Here is a 19,563-nt window from a genome sequence, read left to right on the forward strand (position 1 = left end):
GACTAACAGAGTTGCAATCGGACACGGAGAATGAGTGGAGGGAAGAAGACAGTGCAGGGAGAATGTTAGGGATGCATAATGAGAAGAGTAAGGGGAAAAAGGTTAGGGTTGGAGAGTGAGAAGCATCGAAAGTAAGAAAGAATCGAGACTGAGAAGACTCTAAGAACAGTGCACGTGCTAATTTTTTTAATTACATACCGATATTACAGAGGGATAATCCTTATATAAAATTTTCCCCCAATTACATACGGAAAATCCGTATGTATTGCCATTATTCACATCCGTATAAAAATTCCGTATGTAAAATTCACATTATATACGGATAAAAATCCGTATATAAAATTCCGTATATAAATACCATTTTTCTAGTAGTGGTTCCATATCTATGATTTTCTATTTCCACCTCAAATCTTCCATCAAGGAATTATGTCGTTTTTGGAAATGCAAGGTAAATTATATCCTCATCTGGTTTGAGGTTTCTATTTGAACTTGAAGGTGCGTGATAGGATCTACTCCACAAGGGTAAAAGGATTAGATATTATATTGTATGAGGACATCTGTGGCTAAGGTAGAACTACATAAGGATGGTGTAATGCTCTCTCGGGGCCTTAAAGGATTCAATAAGATTATGGTCTTTCGTTCCTTTTTGAAGGATCCCGAGTTGCTTATCAATAAGAATAAGTTGCTTGTTGGGATCTTAAGAAGTATGTGAAAAACACTAGAAGGGGGGAGTGTTAATGGAAAAATTCTTTTCGCAACCCTTCTGATATAGCACTTTATAAAGCTTTATGATTTTCTTTGATTATATCAAGAAGTACTTTTTTCGTGTTATTTAGAATGTACACAGATGACTTTATAAGGCTTTCCTTTGTTTAATAATAATCATTTAACTTGGGAGGTTCGCGCATTTATAAATAAAAACTCAACTACAGGTTTTGCAAGAGAGGCGTTTAGGCAAGGAGGAAGTAATTGCACAAATATTTTATACTAGTTAACTCCCGTCCAGTCTCCTTTGTAAAGGGTTCCACTATAATCTTCACAAGATTACACTGAGTATTCACACCACTCCTAGGTTCCATAGTCAGCGAGTAACCTTCTGTTACTTTAAACTTGGATGAGTATTCTTACCAGTCTTAGTCTCCACGGTCAGCGAATAACCACCTGTTACCCTATGTTAAAACAAAAATCGTCTATGCACCCAAACTTTCTCATGTTTTGAAGTTTAATCAAATAACATTAAAACGAGATAATAATAATATGAAAACAACGTAGGGTGAGAAACCTAGAACCAAAATCCTCAAACATAGAAAACCTACACAAAGAATTAGAACTAGAATCCACATCATAGAAAAGCTTAGGAAAGCACTTAGGACCTTAGATAATAGAAAAACATCTAGGCTAAAACACCCAGACGCATGGCTAAACATTATTGTTCCTAAAGCGTCCAAGAGACTTGAAGTAAAACACTTACTGCTTATCACTCCTAAAAGAGGTATTTAGAACAATTGAGACAATGTCTCTGACAAAACACTTTAAAAGACTTTAATTATTAAAATATAAAAAGAAAGCTTTACTAAACTAAATTATATCTATCTAAAAAGAGACAAAACCAAAAGAAGAGTTTACATGACTAAATGATACCATAAGCTTAAAACAATACTCCGTCCAAAGATGAAGTCTGCATACAATACTTGGTATCTTCAGAAAAGAACTTAATTGCAAAAAGCTACCTAATGATAGAAAATCAAAAAGACTTTTGTTGTTTTGAGTAAGCATTAAATGACATTAAATGCTCAACGTTCAAAAACAAAAAAAGTGATAAGAAAAGACATATTTGTTGCATGCACAATTTACTCTATTCTTTGCATATTAGTTATTATACATGCATCCACAAAGCTATAAATCAAATATCAAAAGTGAACGTTAGAGACAAAGGAGATATTCAAAGAATGTTCTTCACTTGAAGTCATACCTAAAAGGAACGTACAACCTACTTCAAGCAAAATACTGAAAAAGCATGCCTGCTCTCACAAGACTTACCTAACGGTTGTTGTACAACAAAGAAAGAGAAAGCACGAGTATCAAGGATAAAAGCTCAGTCTAACGGACAATTATTCATGAAGCCTTTAAACAGAACAACTTTCAAAAAGAAATTCAAGAGGATAGCCAAGTGAGAAGCTTACAACAAAACATCTATCTAATAAGCACTCAAGACAAAACAAAAGCAAAAAGCTAAAAAAGAGTACATTTGAGCTGAAGAAGAGAAAAAGAGGAAAGAAATCCTCTAAACTTCACAACTCTAAAATTGGTGATCATGTTGGTATTCACCGAACCATTGATAGAATCAGGGCCCAATTTTATTGGCACAAAATGGAAGAAGATATTAGAAGATTTGTCCAAGAATGTGTTATTTGCTAACTGGCCAAAGTAACTTAATCCTTACTAGCGTGATTACTTCAACCACTCCCCATTCCCAATCTGATTTGGGAGGATATTGCTTTGGATTTCAGCATCTCATTGCCTTTAGCTCGTGGATGATCTAATATTATGGTGGTAGTTAATAAACTATCAAAACTTACTCATTTTATACCATTAAAGCTTGGATTCAATAGCAAAATAATGTTTGGAGCTTTTATTCAGAACATTGTTAAACTATATGGATTTCCAGAAGCTACTGTATCAGATTGAGATAAGGTGTTTATGAGCAATTTTTGAAGGAAACTATCTAAAAACGCAGGGCATGAATATGGGAATGACTTCAGCCTACCATCCACAATTAGATGGTTGAATACAGAATTTAAACAAAACCTTGGAGATGTATTTAAGATGGTTTATATTTGATCATCCAAAAGATTGTCTAGACAGGCTACCATGGGCTCAGTATAGGTACAACTCTTCCTTCCATCACAACATCGCCAAGTCTACTTATTAGCAAGTTTATGGAGAATTACCTCCATCTGTATTTTGCTATGAACACTGTTAGGAGTACCAAGGGGGAGGTTTTTGACCGGGGAGTCAATGAGCAATGAGATGTGAGTCAAACCTTATAAGAGATTGACACCACTCTTTACCCAAAACCTTAAGGCAATGAGTTAATGGGTCTTCCCACTTATAAACCACTCTACTTTCTCATTTCTCTCCAATGTGGGACTTAGACTCACACTTGGATTCCCAACAATCTCCCCCTCAAGGGTGAGTCATTGATACACTCCCTCTAGAGCTCCCCCTTCAGCGGAAGCATCCCCTTCAATCACGAGTTGCCCTCTATACCGCCGTTCATCTTAACGGGTCTCGCTTTCCTGGAACCCTTGCCAGGAAGACTTTCGATATAGGGATCATTACCCTCGTCTGAGCCTTGGTCACCAAGGCCAACCATCGGCTCTGATACCACTGTTAGGAGTACCAAGGGGGAGGTTTTTGACCGGGGAGTCAATGAGCAATGAGATGTGAGTCCAACCTTATAAGAGATTGACACCACTCTTTACCCAAAACCTTAAGGCAATGAGTTAATGGGTCTTCCCACTTATAAACCACTCTACTTTCTCATTTCTTTCCAATGTGGGACTTAGACTCACACTTGGATTCCCAACAAACACAATGACAAAGATCCACCTGATCTTAGAGAGTGCTTGAAAGTTTGAGATGCACTTTTAACTAAGTTAAAGACCAAATTGCAGTAATATCAAAATTATATGAAGTTATAGGTTAATAAGAAAAAAAGGGGTGCTCAATTGAATATGGGGATTTGGTATTGGTTAAATTACAATCATATAAACAACATTTAGTGGTCTTAAGAAAGAATAAAAATTGAGTTTAAGGTTTGTTGGCCCTTTGAGATTGTCGAGAAGATTGAAAGTGTAGCATATAAACTATTATTACCAAAGATAGTAAAAATACATCCAATATTTGCTATATCATTTTGAAGGAGTTCAAGGGTGATCCTACTCGACAATATTTTCCTCTATAGTTGACAACTAATGAGTTTGGTCCAGTAATGTGGTCATATAATATTTTGGATACCTGGTACAAAAAATTTTGGAAGTCTTGGTGCAATATGATTCATTGTTAGAAGCTGATAATTCGTGAGAGCAAATTAAATAGATGAAAATAGTTTATACACAATTCAACCTTGAGGATAAGGTTGCTCTCATAGAGGAGAAGTAATGAAAAAAACAAAAGAGTTGCTGCTATTATAGAGGGAGAGTTTAGTTGAAGGTAGTGGTCACTTGTCCAAAGAAGAAAATGAGAATGGACGACTGATAACGGTTGATTTCACCATTATTTGTGATTCAATTTTGATACTAAATGAGCCTTTTTTGACTTAGAAACTTGCTTAAACTCTTGTTTTTAGTTAAGTTGTGAATAAAGAGAGTTAAGGTTAGAACTTATGATTTTTATCACTAAATTGCTTTGATCTTGTAGGAAATTGGAATGATTTGGAAGAGGAGTTAAAGTACTAAGGAGTTGGAATCCAGAAAGAACAGAAAAAACACCAGAAAAGAAGGCTACAGAAGGTCGCATGACGCTTGGTTGCCCCTTTCTGGGGCCCTCAATGCAGGATGTCTCGTATGGGCGCTTGACTGCCCTTTTCTAGAGCCCTCAGCACAGGATGCCTCGTACCAACGCTTGGGCGCCCTTCCTAGGGCGCTGAGCGCCATCCTCCTTGTGTCGCACACCGCTTGATTGCCTGTTTTAGGACCCTCAGCGCCACTCCTCTCGTACCAGCACTTGGCTGCCCTAAGTAGGGGCGCTGAGCGCCAGCGTGTTGGGCTTCGACTCTGTTTTTTGTTCTATTTAAGGATTTGTTCGTCTTAGGGTTTGTATCTTTGGGAAGTAAAGACGTAGAAACACACTTTTTCACTCTCTAGAGGCAGAATTGGATGCGAGAGCTCGCCTCTTTAGTTTCTAGGGTTTTTCTATCACTTTCATTCCATTGTACACCTAGTTTCTCCGTGATTATGGAGAACTAAACTCATTTTTTATTGGGGAAGATGTAACCTTTAAACTCTCATGTATTTGAATTTGTTATAAATTATTATATGCTTCTTTCATTAATTGTTAGGGATTTTCTCCTTTGCTCTATGTTTGTTATGTTTTGATCATTCATGGCATGATTTTATGGTCTTCTTTGTTATTGGGAAATATCTAGAAACCACGATCTGGAGAATTTCTCCCAAAAGAAATATTGCCCAGGGATGGGGATAATAGGTTTGGTTGTCTTAAGCTTTTGTTCATAATGCAAAATTAATTATTAGGGATGCAAGGGATTGTGGTCTGATAATTAAGGATAGACTTTCTTCGTCGAAGGATCGGGTTTTAAGTAATTTAGATAGTGACATTAACAAATGAATGAAGAAGATGAGTTCTTATATGCATGAAAGTAAGGATTGTGAAATCTAAACCCCAACAACATACTCATCTCATATTATCAAAATCATCCATTCACTTTTTGTTTTGCCCAATTGATCAAATTGCATTCATATTTACTTTTTCTGCATTTTTACATTCTAAACCAATGAAATTTTTCTTAAGTCTTAATTAGTTAAGGTATTACATGGCAGTTGATGAATCAATATTTTATTCACTTCACTTAGTTTATTGTACTAGAATTAATTGGGAAATTGTGTTTAATTGTCCGATATTTTTTCGTATTTGCTAATTATGCTTAATTCGATCAGAAATTCTTATTTTAATTAATTTGAATTATCTGAACTAATTATTTGCATTAGTAATTGTAGGGAACATTTTGGAAATACAAATTGGGACATTTGGAAAAACATTCACACACTGTGTTTGGAAGAAGTTGCACTGCATTGATTTATTTTGTGTGTTGAATTGAAAACAAAAATGGAAAAGATGTTTGGCTCATGAAGCTTGAGGAGGTTTCGGTCTTCTTGCTTCTTTGCTGGATGCAAAGTGGTCCACGAAATTAATTGGCAAACCATGTCATCCAAAATCTTGAATTTTAAGAAGTTTTATTTTGGAGAAAAAAAAACAATTACGTTACGGTGCAAGATGGCATAAGTTTTATTTTAATTCACACTTGCAATTATCATGGAATAGCACACGCACTACAAAAATAATATATTTTAGCAGAGGTTATTTACCGGTGGTTTCGGAAACCAAAAAAACTTTCCGGCGGTTTATAACTAAAACCGCCGCTAAAGGTTTTTTAAAATTTTTAGAATAAGTTTTAATCCCTAAATATCTATTCACCCTCTCCGTGCCTTTATCATTTCTCTTATTTTCCTAATTTTTCTCCAAACCAACCCTATTTCCTCGCACATAGTCATTTTCCCCAACCCCTTCCCTGCACCATCTTCGTGTCGTTCTTCTCTTGCTTGGGCTGAGCATTGTGTTCGTCATCGAGGCATCATGGTGTTCTGGCGTGTTCTCCCTGGGAAATTAAACTATAGATTCGTTCATGCGGCTTAGAATCCTTGCGAAAAATCTTTCCGATTCGTTTGTCTCCTATATCTTATCCTCGAAATTTTAATTTTGCTTTCTTCCTTCTTCCATCTGCTGTTGTTTACTACTTTCATATTTGTTTGGTCTCTTTAAAAGTGTGTGTTATTTACTTGTATAATTTTACCTACCTCAACCGCATGCCTTTCCTGCCTTGGCTTCTCTTAGAGATTGGGAGACCATCAAATCCAACGATTCCTTGCTTGGACTCATGTGCAGACAGTTGGAATGGCAGTGGCGAGGGATGCGAAGGAAGGAGAGGAATCCGATGGTCTGAGAGGCGTTCTACTTTTTCGAGGAACAGATCCTCCAAGACACGAAAAGCTCCATAGAAGAAAATGGACTCGTGACATTGAGGAGGAGATAGTTCCTCTCTGCAGGCAAGTTCAACTTCTTCTCCAGTTCTGGAATTTACACACCAGCTAATTACATGAAAAGTGATAAAAAAAATGTATTTGATGCTGGGAGCTTTATTTATTTGTGTTCCTCTAAAAATCAGGTTTTGTGCTTCGCTCTGGATAACAACTCAAATAGATGTAAGCTTTATAGTGATGTAACTCCCTAGTATTTCGTTCAACATAGTAAAAACTAAAATAAAATATTATAAAAACTTCATTTTGGCCAGATCATAATTAGCTCCTAATCTGGGGTCTACAAATTCTTTGACCAGCTTTGCATCCAGAAGTGGTTTGGCCTGATCAAAGCACAACTTGGTTAGTATCTGTCTTTCTAAAGTTATTAGCATATGCAACATATACTTTTGTAATTTGGTCTTCCCTAATTAAGAATCTTAGTTGAAAGTAGTGCAGAAGATTGTTGAGAAGGTGAAGAAGCCAAGGATTTGAGTAGAGAAAGTGAAATATTGGAGGAAAGGGAGGTTGCTAAAAAGCCTGCCAAGATAAAAGAGAGTAAGCTTTCTTAAGAGCATGGTGACAGTAATTTCTGGTCCATGAAACATTTCCCATAACTAAAATATTGATGGAAGATGTTCTGGACCTTTTTTAATTCAAGTAAAATTGTCTTGCTATTTGGAAAACTTAGAAACTAGGCATGTTGCTATATAGTAGAACAATGGTTGAAATTTATGAGAACTTGTCACATACAGGGTTTTTTCTTATCTCTAGATTTTACTTCATTGCTGAAATTGTTGGAAACTGTAACTGAATGACGTTTTATAGGTGGCCAGTCTTCTGTCCTACTCGATGTCAAGCCTTGGGATGATGAGACCGAGATGAAGAAGCTGGGAGAGGTTGTCCGCAGTATTGAGATGCCTGGTTTATTGTGGAGCACTTATGTTCAAAGTTTCATAAACTTTTCTCCCTCAAAGTTTCATAAACTTTTCTCTCATTCATTCTCAAAATTGACTATCCTTTTGCTACTTTCTTTACTTTTTTCCTATAAATTTGTCAAACTCTGCATAACCAGAAGAAGGTCAGAACATAGAACTTCACCAATTTTTTGGTTTAATATGTACTGCATTTGGACTAGATTTGCTGAGATTTCGTCCAGTGATGATTCTGGCGAAAACAGCCCTGACATTTCTGATCACGAAGAGAAAGTGGAAGAAGTTGTGTTCAACTTTAGTTTTCCTTTTGATCACCTGGCCACCTGGAATTTATAAGTTGCTTGCTCTTATATATTTTTATATTATCATTGAGTTTATATTTTATATTCCTTAATTCACAGATACAGAAAGAAACTGTAGTTTTTGACCTTGATAAGGAGGATGATGCACCGGGACATCCACTCAACCAGGAAAATAATGAGTATGTGTCTCAATCTACTTCAGTCAGTGCATCTACTAAAGTTAAGTCCAGTAATCATGGTTCCCTTGTCCAGGCTACTATATCCACATTATTCAAGAAAGTGAATGAAAAGGTAAGCTTTTGAAACTGTTTGAATCAGACCCAGCACTACTAGCTTCGAAGAACAATGTTAAATTGTTTGTTCATCCCTTATTCATTTTATAAGTATATAACATTTGAATGCGTGCATTAGTCCCCCAGTTAATAAAATATATACTCTTGCAGTAAAAGTTGTTTTTAGAGGCTTTAACGTGATCTTGTTTTTATATAAATCTTTGAAAGCTAATGCATATAATAGGTTTATAGTGTAATAGTAATTGGTTATCAGTTGGGTTATTTGGATGCTACTGATAAATATACGTGAATGATTAATTTTTTTATATGATATTTTATTATTTATGAATGATATTATATCAAGTACGTTATATTATATTAGGTAGGTTTTATATACGTATTATATTAAAGAGATTTAAGAAGGATATTTTATTATTTATTGTTAAAGATATTATATTATGTAGGTTATAAACGTATTATATTAGATATATACGTTTGATATTTTATAGTTATGAAAGAGATTTTATTAGGTGAATTTATGAATGTTATTTTATTAAGTGGTGCAGACATGTTAACGTAACAAATGCTTTTTTTAGTAAGTTTTACTTGAATTTGAATTGTTACGTGGTTTCCTTTTGTCCTTTTCTTTCTGTAACGTCAGAGTATTAATGGGAAATAAAGTGCGAATTAATGGGAAATAAAGTGTGTTTAGGTGTAGTAATTGTTAGGTGTAGTATTACACAATTACTTCACACCAGTCCTAAATCAAGAAAATCAAGAAAATCAGAAGGTGAATCGGAAAGGTTTCTTAGTAAAACATGACTACTATTATGTCATTTCACTGATTCTTTATTGTCCCTGAGTCGTTATTTTCTTAGTAAAACTCTCTTCTGTGTTGTTATTTTTTAGGTGACATACCTAATGAGGATATTTTGTTTATTTGCATTTTAGAGAGTTTTCTTTTAAAAAATAATGATAATCTTTTAGTTTTTTTTTTATAAAAAGGTAAACTGGAGTAACTCACCTCTTATTTTAAACTCTTATTTGAAATGTGAGTTGTTTGATTAATGTTCCCAGGTGTGAACCTTTGTCAACATATCCTCGCATCTATGATCTGATCCCTGCAACAAACATCAAATCACTTATAAAGGATCCTGCCTCTGCCAAAAACAAGTATTTTCATTCTAAAGTGCTAATTTGAATTCATAGACTTGGCTTTCTTCTACATTTTTTGGGGTCATGATGATGTGATTGAATTTTTGTTTATGAATTTTAAATTTCAATTGATGCTTTCAAATATCTGTTAACATGAATAATTGGATAAAGCGTTAGCAAAAACTTGCTACTACCTTAATTGACGTGTAGCTTGTTAGTTTCATCATAGTTTTGTACCAAAGTCAAGAATGCATGTGTATACAGTCATGGTTTTACTACTTAAACAAAAGATTATAGTCAAATGTAGTTCTAAGTTGCAGATACTAACAAAAAAAGTGAGAATATTTGTCATATTGTATCATCCTTGCAAACACAACTGTTCACATAAGTTATGAACTCACTCTGATTGCTTCATGATTTCATTGCAGATGTAACCTTATTGAGTTGACGGTGGAATTGGATCGAATTTTACTCCTAGAAGGAACTGTGGTGGTGAGGGATACCCCTGAGGTAATTGAAAGAGTAGTTCGTGTTGCACATGAAATAAAGTGGAAGCCCTCTATATAATAAAGAACTTGAATCACACGACAGGGAAAACATTCTAAATGCAACCAAGACCCTTGGAGGCTCTATTGCTCATCCCACTAACATAGTTGCGTAGTTTAGGTAAAATTTCATTCTCACCGTTTCGGTGGATGAGGATTTTAAGGTTACATACTCATTTTGTTTCCAACTACTATTGCATTTTTTAAGATATATAGTTTTAGGTACAAATAATGTATTAAATCTTATTATACAATTTAACCTATGAAATGAATTTTTTGTTTGTTCAATTGAATCTGTTTGTTATGAGCGTATAATGATTATAGATTGATTGAATGTCATAATACAGAAAAATAAATTGAATGAATATAAATATATAATTTAAAAAAAAATGATTTTCCAGCGGTTTTGGAAAACCCCAGGTAACTATCGGTGTTTCGTGAAAACCCTTGTAAGTACTGGCGGTTTTGGAAACCTCAATAATTACCGACGGTTTTTGTGAAAACCCCTGCTAGTATCGACGGTTTTTGTGAAAACCCTTGCTAGTACCGGCGGTTTTTTTGAAAACCCCTGCTAGTACTGGCGGTTTTTGAAAACCGTCGGTAATTGTGACGCTGCTTTTCCCGGTGGTTATTTTAACCGCAGGAAACATATTTAGGGGGGGTTAAAACCCCCGGTAACGTAGAAAAAAACCCCTGCTAAAATTAGACATTTTTGTAGTGACGGACACATGGGATCCCTTGCTCAGTTTTGCACGTCCAATTGATTGAAGAAAATTATTCAAGATTGCTAAAGGAGAAAGGGAAATCATGGGGCCACCACTCACGGTTTTATTGAAATGCATTTAGTTGATGGCTTGGCGAAACTCATGCGGTCCAAATTCAAAATGTAGCATGCATATGGACAAAAGTGGGGGCTGCCACGAGGAAATATTATTCTAAAATCATAAAGGATGACACATGAGGGGCGACGTTGAAGGAAGGAAGTTCACTTATTTGGAGATACTAAGTCTAGAGAAAAGATGTTGGCCACAAAAGAATATTTTATTCTAGTTTGAAGTGGTACACACATGAAAGGGGCCACATGTTGAAGATTCACGAGAATGAGAGCCACCGTTTTTACTGATGTTTCGTCTAACAGCTCACGGGTTCTCTCCTCTGGGAATTAGTTTTCTTTCTTGCAAAAGAGACCCACACGTCCATGGAAAGCTGCATTCACGACTGACACACGGTGCTTGAGTTAGCAAAATGAAGCAACATCCAGTAACCAAAGAAGTACACCAACAGCTGGTCCAGCAGAATAGATGCTTCACGGTCCATGCAAAGAGAAGCAGTAGGACACGGTGGCTGCAGCAAGAAGAGGGGAGCTGCACCTTCACGTCTTCTTTCTTTGAGAGGATAAGCAAGGAAGCCCACGGCTGGAAGCTAAGAAAGATACACGTCCAGTAGAGCACACGGTCTAGCAGAGAGGAGCTGCACGGCTTGATTCATTCACTGTGACAGTAGAAGCATTCACGTTGGTCCGGAAGCAAGCAGCTGAAGAGAGGAAGATCACGGCCCTACACCAGCATCCAGTGGCTGTGACGGAAATGAGAAATTGGAGAAGAAGCATGGCTGTCGCATGATAAAGGACTCACGGCAGCAAGCAAGAGTTGCAGCATCACAGGCTGATTAGCGGGTCGCACCGCACACAAAAGTTGATTGCACGAAATTAATGCAGTATATTTTACTAGGAAGTGACTCCTAGGTTGTCTCTCAATACCAATTATGTGCGGTTCAGTTTTAGATCTTTACACCAAAAGGGGGTTGTTTTGAAGGTTTTGTTTGCGCGAAAAATTAAATTAAAACGGTAAACATTAAACACTTAAATAAAAACATCTGTAAAAGTCAATCGTAAAAACAAGCTGTAAAAAAAAAATAAAATCAAAACAGTAAAAACGAAATTTGACTTTTGTAAACATCACAAGAAATTGTAAATCACAAGGTGTGACATCCCAAAAATACAGTCATAAACCATAAAATTAGAAAATCACTTTTAATAATAATTCAGTACAGTTTTCCAAAAACAAACCGAACGAACGCTCAAGGACGAACGTCCTCGAGTGCAGTATTACAACATTAAAGTAACGAACGCGTAAAGTCGCACGTCTTTACATAAGAGTTACAAATTAAGGACGAACGTAAGCGGAAACTGACCGAACGGTTTACACATGAAAATACCGAACGGTCGAACAGCCAAAATAAAATCATAAGTTGGTCGAACGACCACTCTGCCACAAACCTACACTACTAGCCGAGCATCTCACTGCTCGGTCTTCACTTCAACTTCAACCAGATTCTCTTCATTCAGCGCCTCTTCCAAACGCTCGTCTCCCTCTGCTCACATCCACACGGATGATCATTGCAACGACAAGACGAACGTACAAAACGAGACAACACAAGGAAAACGCAGGGTAAGCTTATGTAATTTAACTCATGCATCAACATACTAATTCAAGTAAACAATTCAACATACATGCACATTTCAACGCACGCTTAACATAAAACTCAATACACGACTGACCGTCCGGACTTTATGAATTCCCGTGTAGCTACGACGTTCGTGCACCCAGGTGGATTAGCTGGAATTCTCATCAGCTGCCACCCGAGGTTAGTCCGCTCCGTCCAAAGTACAATTATGGACTAGGACCTCCTGCTGTTCCCACACATGACATACTCCCCTCTACTTGAGGACGAGCACTCACGGAACATCAGGATGAATCGCCTGCTAAGTCTGACCACGGTCATACTTTACAAATTCTCATAATCATCCAAGAGTCGTTCCTCCCCGGAACGCTCGTTCAACATTTATACTTTCATTTCATCTCATATACTGTTCATCATTCACTATTCATCATTCCATAATCATTTTCATCATTCATAGGGAAACCATAAAAAACGAACGTTTTGTCCCCAATAAGACCGAGGACAAACGCTGTGAACGAGACCCAAAAGACGCTCGTTCGAATCAGAGTACGAACGGCAGAGTTACAGTTACGTTCGGGAATGGCCGAGTAATATCCTATTCATTTGGAAGAACGACATTTACTCTGAGAATCAGTTGAATGAACTGACGCTCGTGAATTTCAAACCAATACTCCAAGAAATAATTTAAGTATAGAGGCCCTAGGCCGGATACATCAACACGAATATTTCAAGACTTCCAAGAAACGTTTTTATAGAAATTATCATTTTGAACCCATTGCCAGTCAATGACCGAACGTGGCAAATCTGAAGTTGGACGTACGCTATTTCAATAACACTAATTTTCTAAGGATGAATACGAGCGCTCAGTATAAGACCGAACACCATTTAGAGCGAACGCTCAGTAATAGACCGAGTACCATTAAGAGCGAGCGCTCAGTATGAGACCGAGCACCCTTTAGAACGAGCGCTCAGTATAAAACCGAACACCATTTAGGACGTGCGCTCAGTTTAAGATCGAGCACCATTTAGAACGAACGCTCAAATAAGGTATCACAATACGAGGACGCTCGTCCTCAGCCAGAATTCTATCCGAATGACAAAGTCAGCATTTCAGCTATATTACAAGGGAAAACCGAACGGTCAATGACCGTTAAGTAACGAACGCGTATTATCATGGGAAGTAAAAGAATGGAATTTATCAAAGAATACTCAGATACAACAGTGCTTGGCCGAACGCTCAAGCATAGTATTTTAACACGAGGATGCTCGTCCTCACCACAGTTCTATTCGGATGACAGGAGTAACATTTCAACTACGTTACAAGAGAAAAACCGAACGGTCAATGACCGTTCAGTACGAACGTACGTTTTCATAGGGAAATTCTTACAAAATCCATTTTCATTTCCAGTTCATTTCTCATCATACAGTTTCATAATTCCATTCATTCATGTCATGGTACATTTCACAATCCTCATATAATCCATATCATCCAAATCTCATGTATTTCATACATCATACGTAAACTTAGTCATATTTCATTTTCACTTAGTAAACAACGAACGTTCATGCAACTCAATCACAGCAACATCATGCATTATTTTCATACAGTCAAATAACGAACGTTCACACAATCATACATCAAATCAGTTAAATTAAATAAGCTTCCCTTACCTGGAAATGACCGAACGTCCACAGACGCACAAATACACTTTTCCACTACAGGTCCTCTGCTCGTCAACGCTCGTTAATCCAAACTACAACGAACGAGCCTCGACACCAAATTAGATCTATTCATTTCTAAGAAGGATGACGAACGTACGAACTCAGAACTGAGTTCGCATGCATGGAAAACGAACGATAGCATGAAGGGAAGGACTTACCAGCTCAGTCTTCACGAACCGAATGGTTCTTCTGGAGTCCTTGACGCCGTGCGTCCTTCAACGGTGCCGGAATACAGAATGGAGGGGATTATACGGGTGTTTCTTAGAGAGAAGGTGCAGAGAATGTAGAGAGAAGGAGGAGAGAATTGAATTCTCAGAAACGAAAATGGTGGAGCGTGAGGAGGGTGGAGAATACACTAGTAAAAAAACTGGTTTTAAACTCGCGTTATAGGCACCGGTTTAGGTGAAACCGAAGCCTATTAAAATACGGTGGCATTTTTGTAGTTTAAGCAAACTTATATGTCTCGGTTCAAAATCAACCGAAGCATATAAGTCATATTACCTCAGTTAAAGCATCGACCGAAGCCTAAAAACCCACATGTCCCAACAGAACCAGTACGAAATAGTGTTTATGCCTCGGTTTAAACGGAAACCGAGGTATATAGTGATTTTATATTTTTTTTTTTTTTGAGGACTATATGCCTCGGTCAGGACTAGAACCGAGACCTATGCATGTATTCTTTCGGGCAGAGAGAACCGAGTCATATTTGCAGCACACACTTAAGCAAAAAAACGTAAACTTTAATTTCGTTCTTCCTCCTCAGATCTGCAACCCACCCTCGCTCTCTCGCTCTCCCTCCTCCAGATCTGCAACCCACCCTCGCTCCCTCGCTCTCCCTCCTCCAGATCTGCAACCCACCCTCGCTCCCTCGCTCTCCCTCCTCCAGATCTGCAACCCACCCTCGCTCCCTCGCTCTTCCTCCTCCAGATCTGCAACCCACCCTCGCTCCCTCGCTCTCCCTCCTTTCGTTCTTCCTCCAGATCTGACTCCCTCCCTCCCACTCCCTCCATCGCTTTCTCGCGTCGTCCAGCTCGTTCTCGTCCAGTCTCGTTCTCGACCATTCCGGCAGCTCGTTCTCGTCCAGTCATCCTCTGCTCCGAGTGCGACAACGACCCCAACGTCCTTGAGTCTAGATCCCGTCGCGACGACGACACCCACACAGCCAGCACAGCCGCGAGATCGGTGGTTTCCGGCGAGAGAGAAAGGATGGTGGACGCGGGGATGACGAGGACGCGGCGGCAGCGACAATTTCTCGATCTCCCTCACCATCTCTGTTTTCTCTCCTACCGTTTGAGTTTCTGTGATTTGATCTTCGTTTCTCCGATTTTTGAGTTTCTGGGTTCTGTGTGCAGGTTGGGGTGGAGAAGATTGAATCATGGAGGCACGATTTGAGTTTTGGGTTGCTGTTATGGTGATTCTGGATTGTTGTTTTGGGTTGTAGGTTGTTGTTCTGGGTTATGGGTTGCGCTTCTGGGTTCTGCAGTTGCATTTTTTTAATTTCGGTCACCAAATCCTCCTTCCTCCTGCTTGAACTGAACTGCTTGAACTGAACTGGGTTACTTAAATTAAAAAAAAAAAGGGTTACGACCTCGGTTATCCTAAAGTTCGGGACATAATCTTACCACTTTTGTCTCGGTTCATGACCGAGGCATAAAATCTATACTTTTTTAACTCGTCTGATTATGCACCGGTTGCAGAACCGGTGCCTATAACCAATTTTAACCGGTGCTATATCCTACTCCTGTACTAGTGATATTTCAGAAATTCCCAGCTTCTGCTTTCCACTTCCGCCAGCGCACGTTCCACTCTGCCAGCGCACGTCCCACTCTGCCAGCACACTCCACTAGGCTTCTGACAACCCATGTCGGACGGTCGTCCACTCTGAGGCCGCCACGTGTTTTCCGCTACCGCCGAATGCACGTTCACACCTTGGCAGCCATGCTGGACGTCCACTCAGCGGTCGCCACGTGGTTTCCACTTCCGATTCCTGACTCAGCTCCACATGCGACAGCTGGCGTTCGTTAGTGGGCGTCCGACTCTGCTGTCGCCCATGTGCGTCGCTGAGGTGGCGCGCTCGTCGCTCGCCACGTGGACTCCACCAACGCTCGTTTTTTTTTTTTTAAGGCATTACACAAGGGCAGTAAAAATAAGCAGAGAAACGTAAATCGCAGTTTTGAAAACTTAAATTGGAAATGAAATTTTTGACAGAATTAAACTTCACAATTGGAAACATATTGAAACTTGATGAAATGAGTTGAGCAAAAACGTGAAATACAACAAATTGCAGTAAATTGGAAAATGGCAGTAATGGGATTAAAGATTTGAACTTGAAAACAGAATTGTAATTGGCGTAGATGAAAGTGAAAATTCAACAACATTAACTGAAAAACGCAGACTGGAAAATTAAGATTCAGTACATCATGAAGCTGGAAAATGAAAATAAACCCAAAACATCCCCAAGGGGGAGGGGGAAAAATGACTCCAGAACACGTCCTACACTACTCCTACGCTACTCTGGAATTTTTGACTACTACCTACTCAACAATGAAATGTCATCTAATAAATTAAAAGAATCAAAAGGTTTGCTACTGGAAAATGAAATAACCGAAAACTTCCCATTCCAGCCATGACACCACTTCTCTTTTCTAATTAAAACAAAACACAAGAGGTACTAGAATAGAAAGAACCGTGAACATCTCCATTAATTTACCTTTTTGCTTTGCTTCTTTTCACTCAACAACATCAAAATAAAGCATGAAACAATATTTCATTCCCCACACTTAAAACAGCCGTGAAGATTCATACATAAACAACAAAAACATTCAACCAAAAGTGCATCAAAGAAAGCTAAAATGAACGAAGGAATACACTCTTGAATAAACCGTGACCTTTCACCATAAATCAAAAGAAGGAAAAACACTTCCAAAATGAAATTACAAAGTTTTTAAAATTACAACAACTTGCACAATATTATACAAATTACAGTTCATAAAATACCAAGATGAATGTAACAGCAGACACTACAAAAAAAATATTATTTAATGGAGGTTATTTTGTGGAGGTTATAAAAACCCTCCATAAATAAACATTATTTAAAATTATTACAATGAGTTGTCTGATTGCTAGTAATTGTAGGGGTTTTAGTTTTTCTTTTAAGAGGTTTATAACCTCCTTAATTAAAAATTTAAACTTTCCCACTTAACATCATATTTTCCAAAAAAATTCCCCCTTTTTTTTCCTTTTTCCTAAAACCTAAGCGGGAGTTTAACTTATTCACCAAATCCTTGCTCCCAACTTTCATCTGACTCTTGCTCCAAAATATCTCTTCCTATTTCCCCCCAAATCTCAATCCCTAATTTTCACTTTAGTTTCTTCCAAAGTTTAGCAACTTTCCTTCCACTCATAGCAACTCATATTTTGTTCTGTGTAGTCGTCGTCTAGGTTGAGCAAAGTGTGGTCGCCGGCCAGGTTCAGCAAAGTGTGGTTGTCAAGCCAGGTGCGGAAGCCAGCTCACGGACAGGTTTAATTCTTCAACCTAGTATTTTTTTGAACCCTCTTTTTTCCCCGACATCGATGATGTACTAGAAGGTTCTTGCTTTCAATTTATAGACATTCCTTTTGATTTGAAATTGTTGTTGATAATTGTCTGGTGTGTGCTCTATTCGGTCAATGAAAGGAAAATTTTTAAAGAGTTGTTTTAAGTAGATGAATGAATCATTTTAGGGATTATTCTCTAACAAAATTTATATATTGTTTAGGGTTAATATACGTCTGAATTGGAAATTAACTATTGATCATTTGTTTGGTTGGCTAGTGACTTTGTTTTGATGTTATATGCAATGGGAAAATAAATAAGTATGTTTAGTGCTATCAAATTAATAAGTATGAACGTACCTGTGCTGATCATTCAGTTGTTCAATCTTGCCAGCCATTAAAGGTATAATTGTGATTTTAATTTTTAACAGAGTTGTTGACTGCATTTGTAAATATAGATGTTTTCTTCCTTTTGTTGTCCAACACGTCTTTCACCATCATGGACAACATGGCAGCCTGTGAGGACAATTGTCCTGTTCCCTTATCTAATTACAACTTTGATCAAACTCCCTTTACCTACAGTTCATAAAATTGGAATCTCTCTTTCTTTTATAATTGTTCCAGAGAACCATTGTTTTTTATTTATATTTATTTGCTATTTGAAAATTTTGTGCTTTAAAATTTGGAATCTCTCTTTCTTTTATTATTGTTCCAGAGAACCATTGTTTTTTACTCTATATTTATTTGCTATTTGAAAATTTTGTGCTTTCACTTGGCTTATGATTCGCTAATATAAATTGTAATGCTTGAATTCTTGTGTTGTTGTACTGTGATATAATGTGGTATGTTGTTCATTTAATTGGAGCCATATAATTTTATATTCCTGTTAGGTGCTTTAAGTATGGTGATGATTGTATTGGTTGTTGCCTGGGGGTATTGAAACTTGGTTATTGAAAAAATATAATGGAATAGTAAGGAAAAGTTGGTGTTTTAGTGCATATAAAATTAGTTCTCTTATATTGTTTTAAAAAAAAAATTAGGCATGAATAAGTCTTGGAGCAGTGGCATATTTATGTTGGTCAAAATGATTGAATACATAAGTTGTTGAATCTAACGCATGATACAATAGTTGGTGCAATGTTTATGGATTGTTTTTTAATATATAATTGGTTATTTAGTTTTTTAAGTCAAGGTATGATTCTGGAAAACTATGCATGATATAAAAGAAAAATTGACACTTAAATCTCTTTTTTTAAGTAATAAACTAACTTTTTATAACTTGAAAATCTGTATCTCTTTAATATTTTGATTATTTTGGGATATGAGTTTTTACCCTGTAAACCTATTACTCCAAAGCTTACCACTAATTACAAGTAATGTAATATAAGCTTATAGTTTCAGCTTTTCTCCTAAACCACTTTGTAGGTAGTTCACAGATACAAACGTGCTTATTAATAAGCTGGTGTTACAACTAAGCTGGGGAGGTATTGTGTTATTACTGAGTTATTGAGTTGTTCTAGTATTTGACTGTCATCAAACTTTGGAATCTCACAGTTATCAAGGTTAGTACATTTAATTTCATTTGAAAACATTTTATTTATTAATTCAATCTTTGTTTGTATATTCCATGAATAATTGTGATTTTAATTTTTAAAAGAGTTGTTGACTGCATTTGTAAATATAGATGTTTTCTTCCTTTTGTGGTCCAACATGTCTTTCACCATCATGGACTACATGGCAGCCTGTGAGGACAATTGTCCTGTTCCCTTATCTAATTACAACTTTGATCAAACTCCCTTTACCTACAGTTCATAAAATTG

At 37.2% G+C, this 19,563-nt stretch overlaps 1 long non-coding RNA gene across 18 annotated transcripts; it reads left to right on the plus strand.

Annotated features, from left to right (window-relative positions):
- Positions 1-6,223: 6,223 nt before the first annotated feature.
- LOC124835656 (uncharacterized) lies at positions 6,224-10,317 on the plus strand. Of its 18 annotated transcripts, XR_015781986.1 has the most exons (9): positions 6,225-6,845; positions 6,965-7,001; positions 7,136-7,178; positions 7,270-7,373; positions 7,644-7,714; positions 8,152-8,231; positions 8,305-8,343; positions 9,402-9,497; positions 9,908-10,317. It is a non-coding gene; the product is annotated as an uncharacterized LOC124835656 (long non-coding RNA). The 18 variants fall into 18 exon arrangements; XR_015781985.1 differs by having other exon boundaries at positions 8,152-8,343; XR_015781983.1 differs by having other exon boundaries at positions 6,225-6,462; positions 6,634-6,845; positions 7,644-8,343.
- Positions 10,318-19,563: the final 9,246 nt, after the last annotated feature.

The sequence above is a fragment of the Vigna umbellata genome, chromosome 9 (genome assembly GCF_029865625.1).
Source record: "Vigna umbellata cultivar VRB3 chromosome 9, Vumbellata_1.0, whole genome shotgun sequence".
Classification (NCBI taxonomy): Eukaryota; Viridiplantae; Streptophyta; class Magnoliopsida; order Fabales; family Fabaceae; genus Vigna; species Vigna umbellata.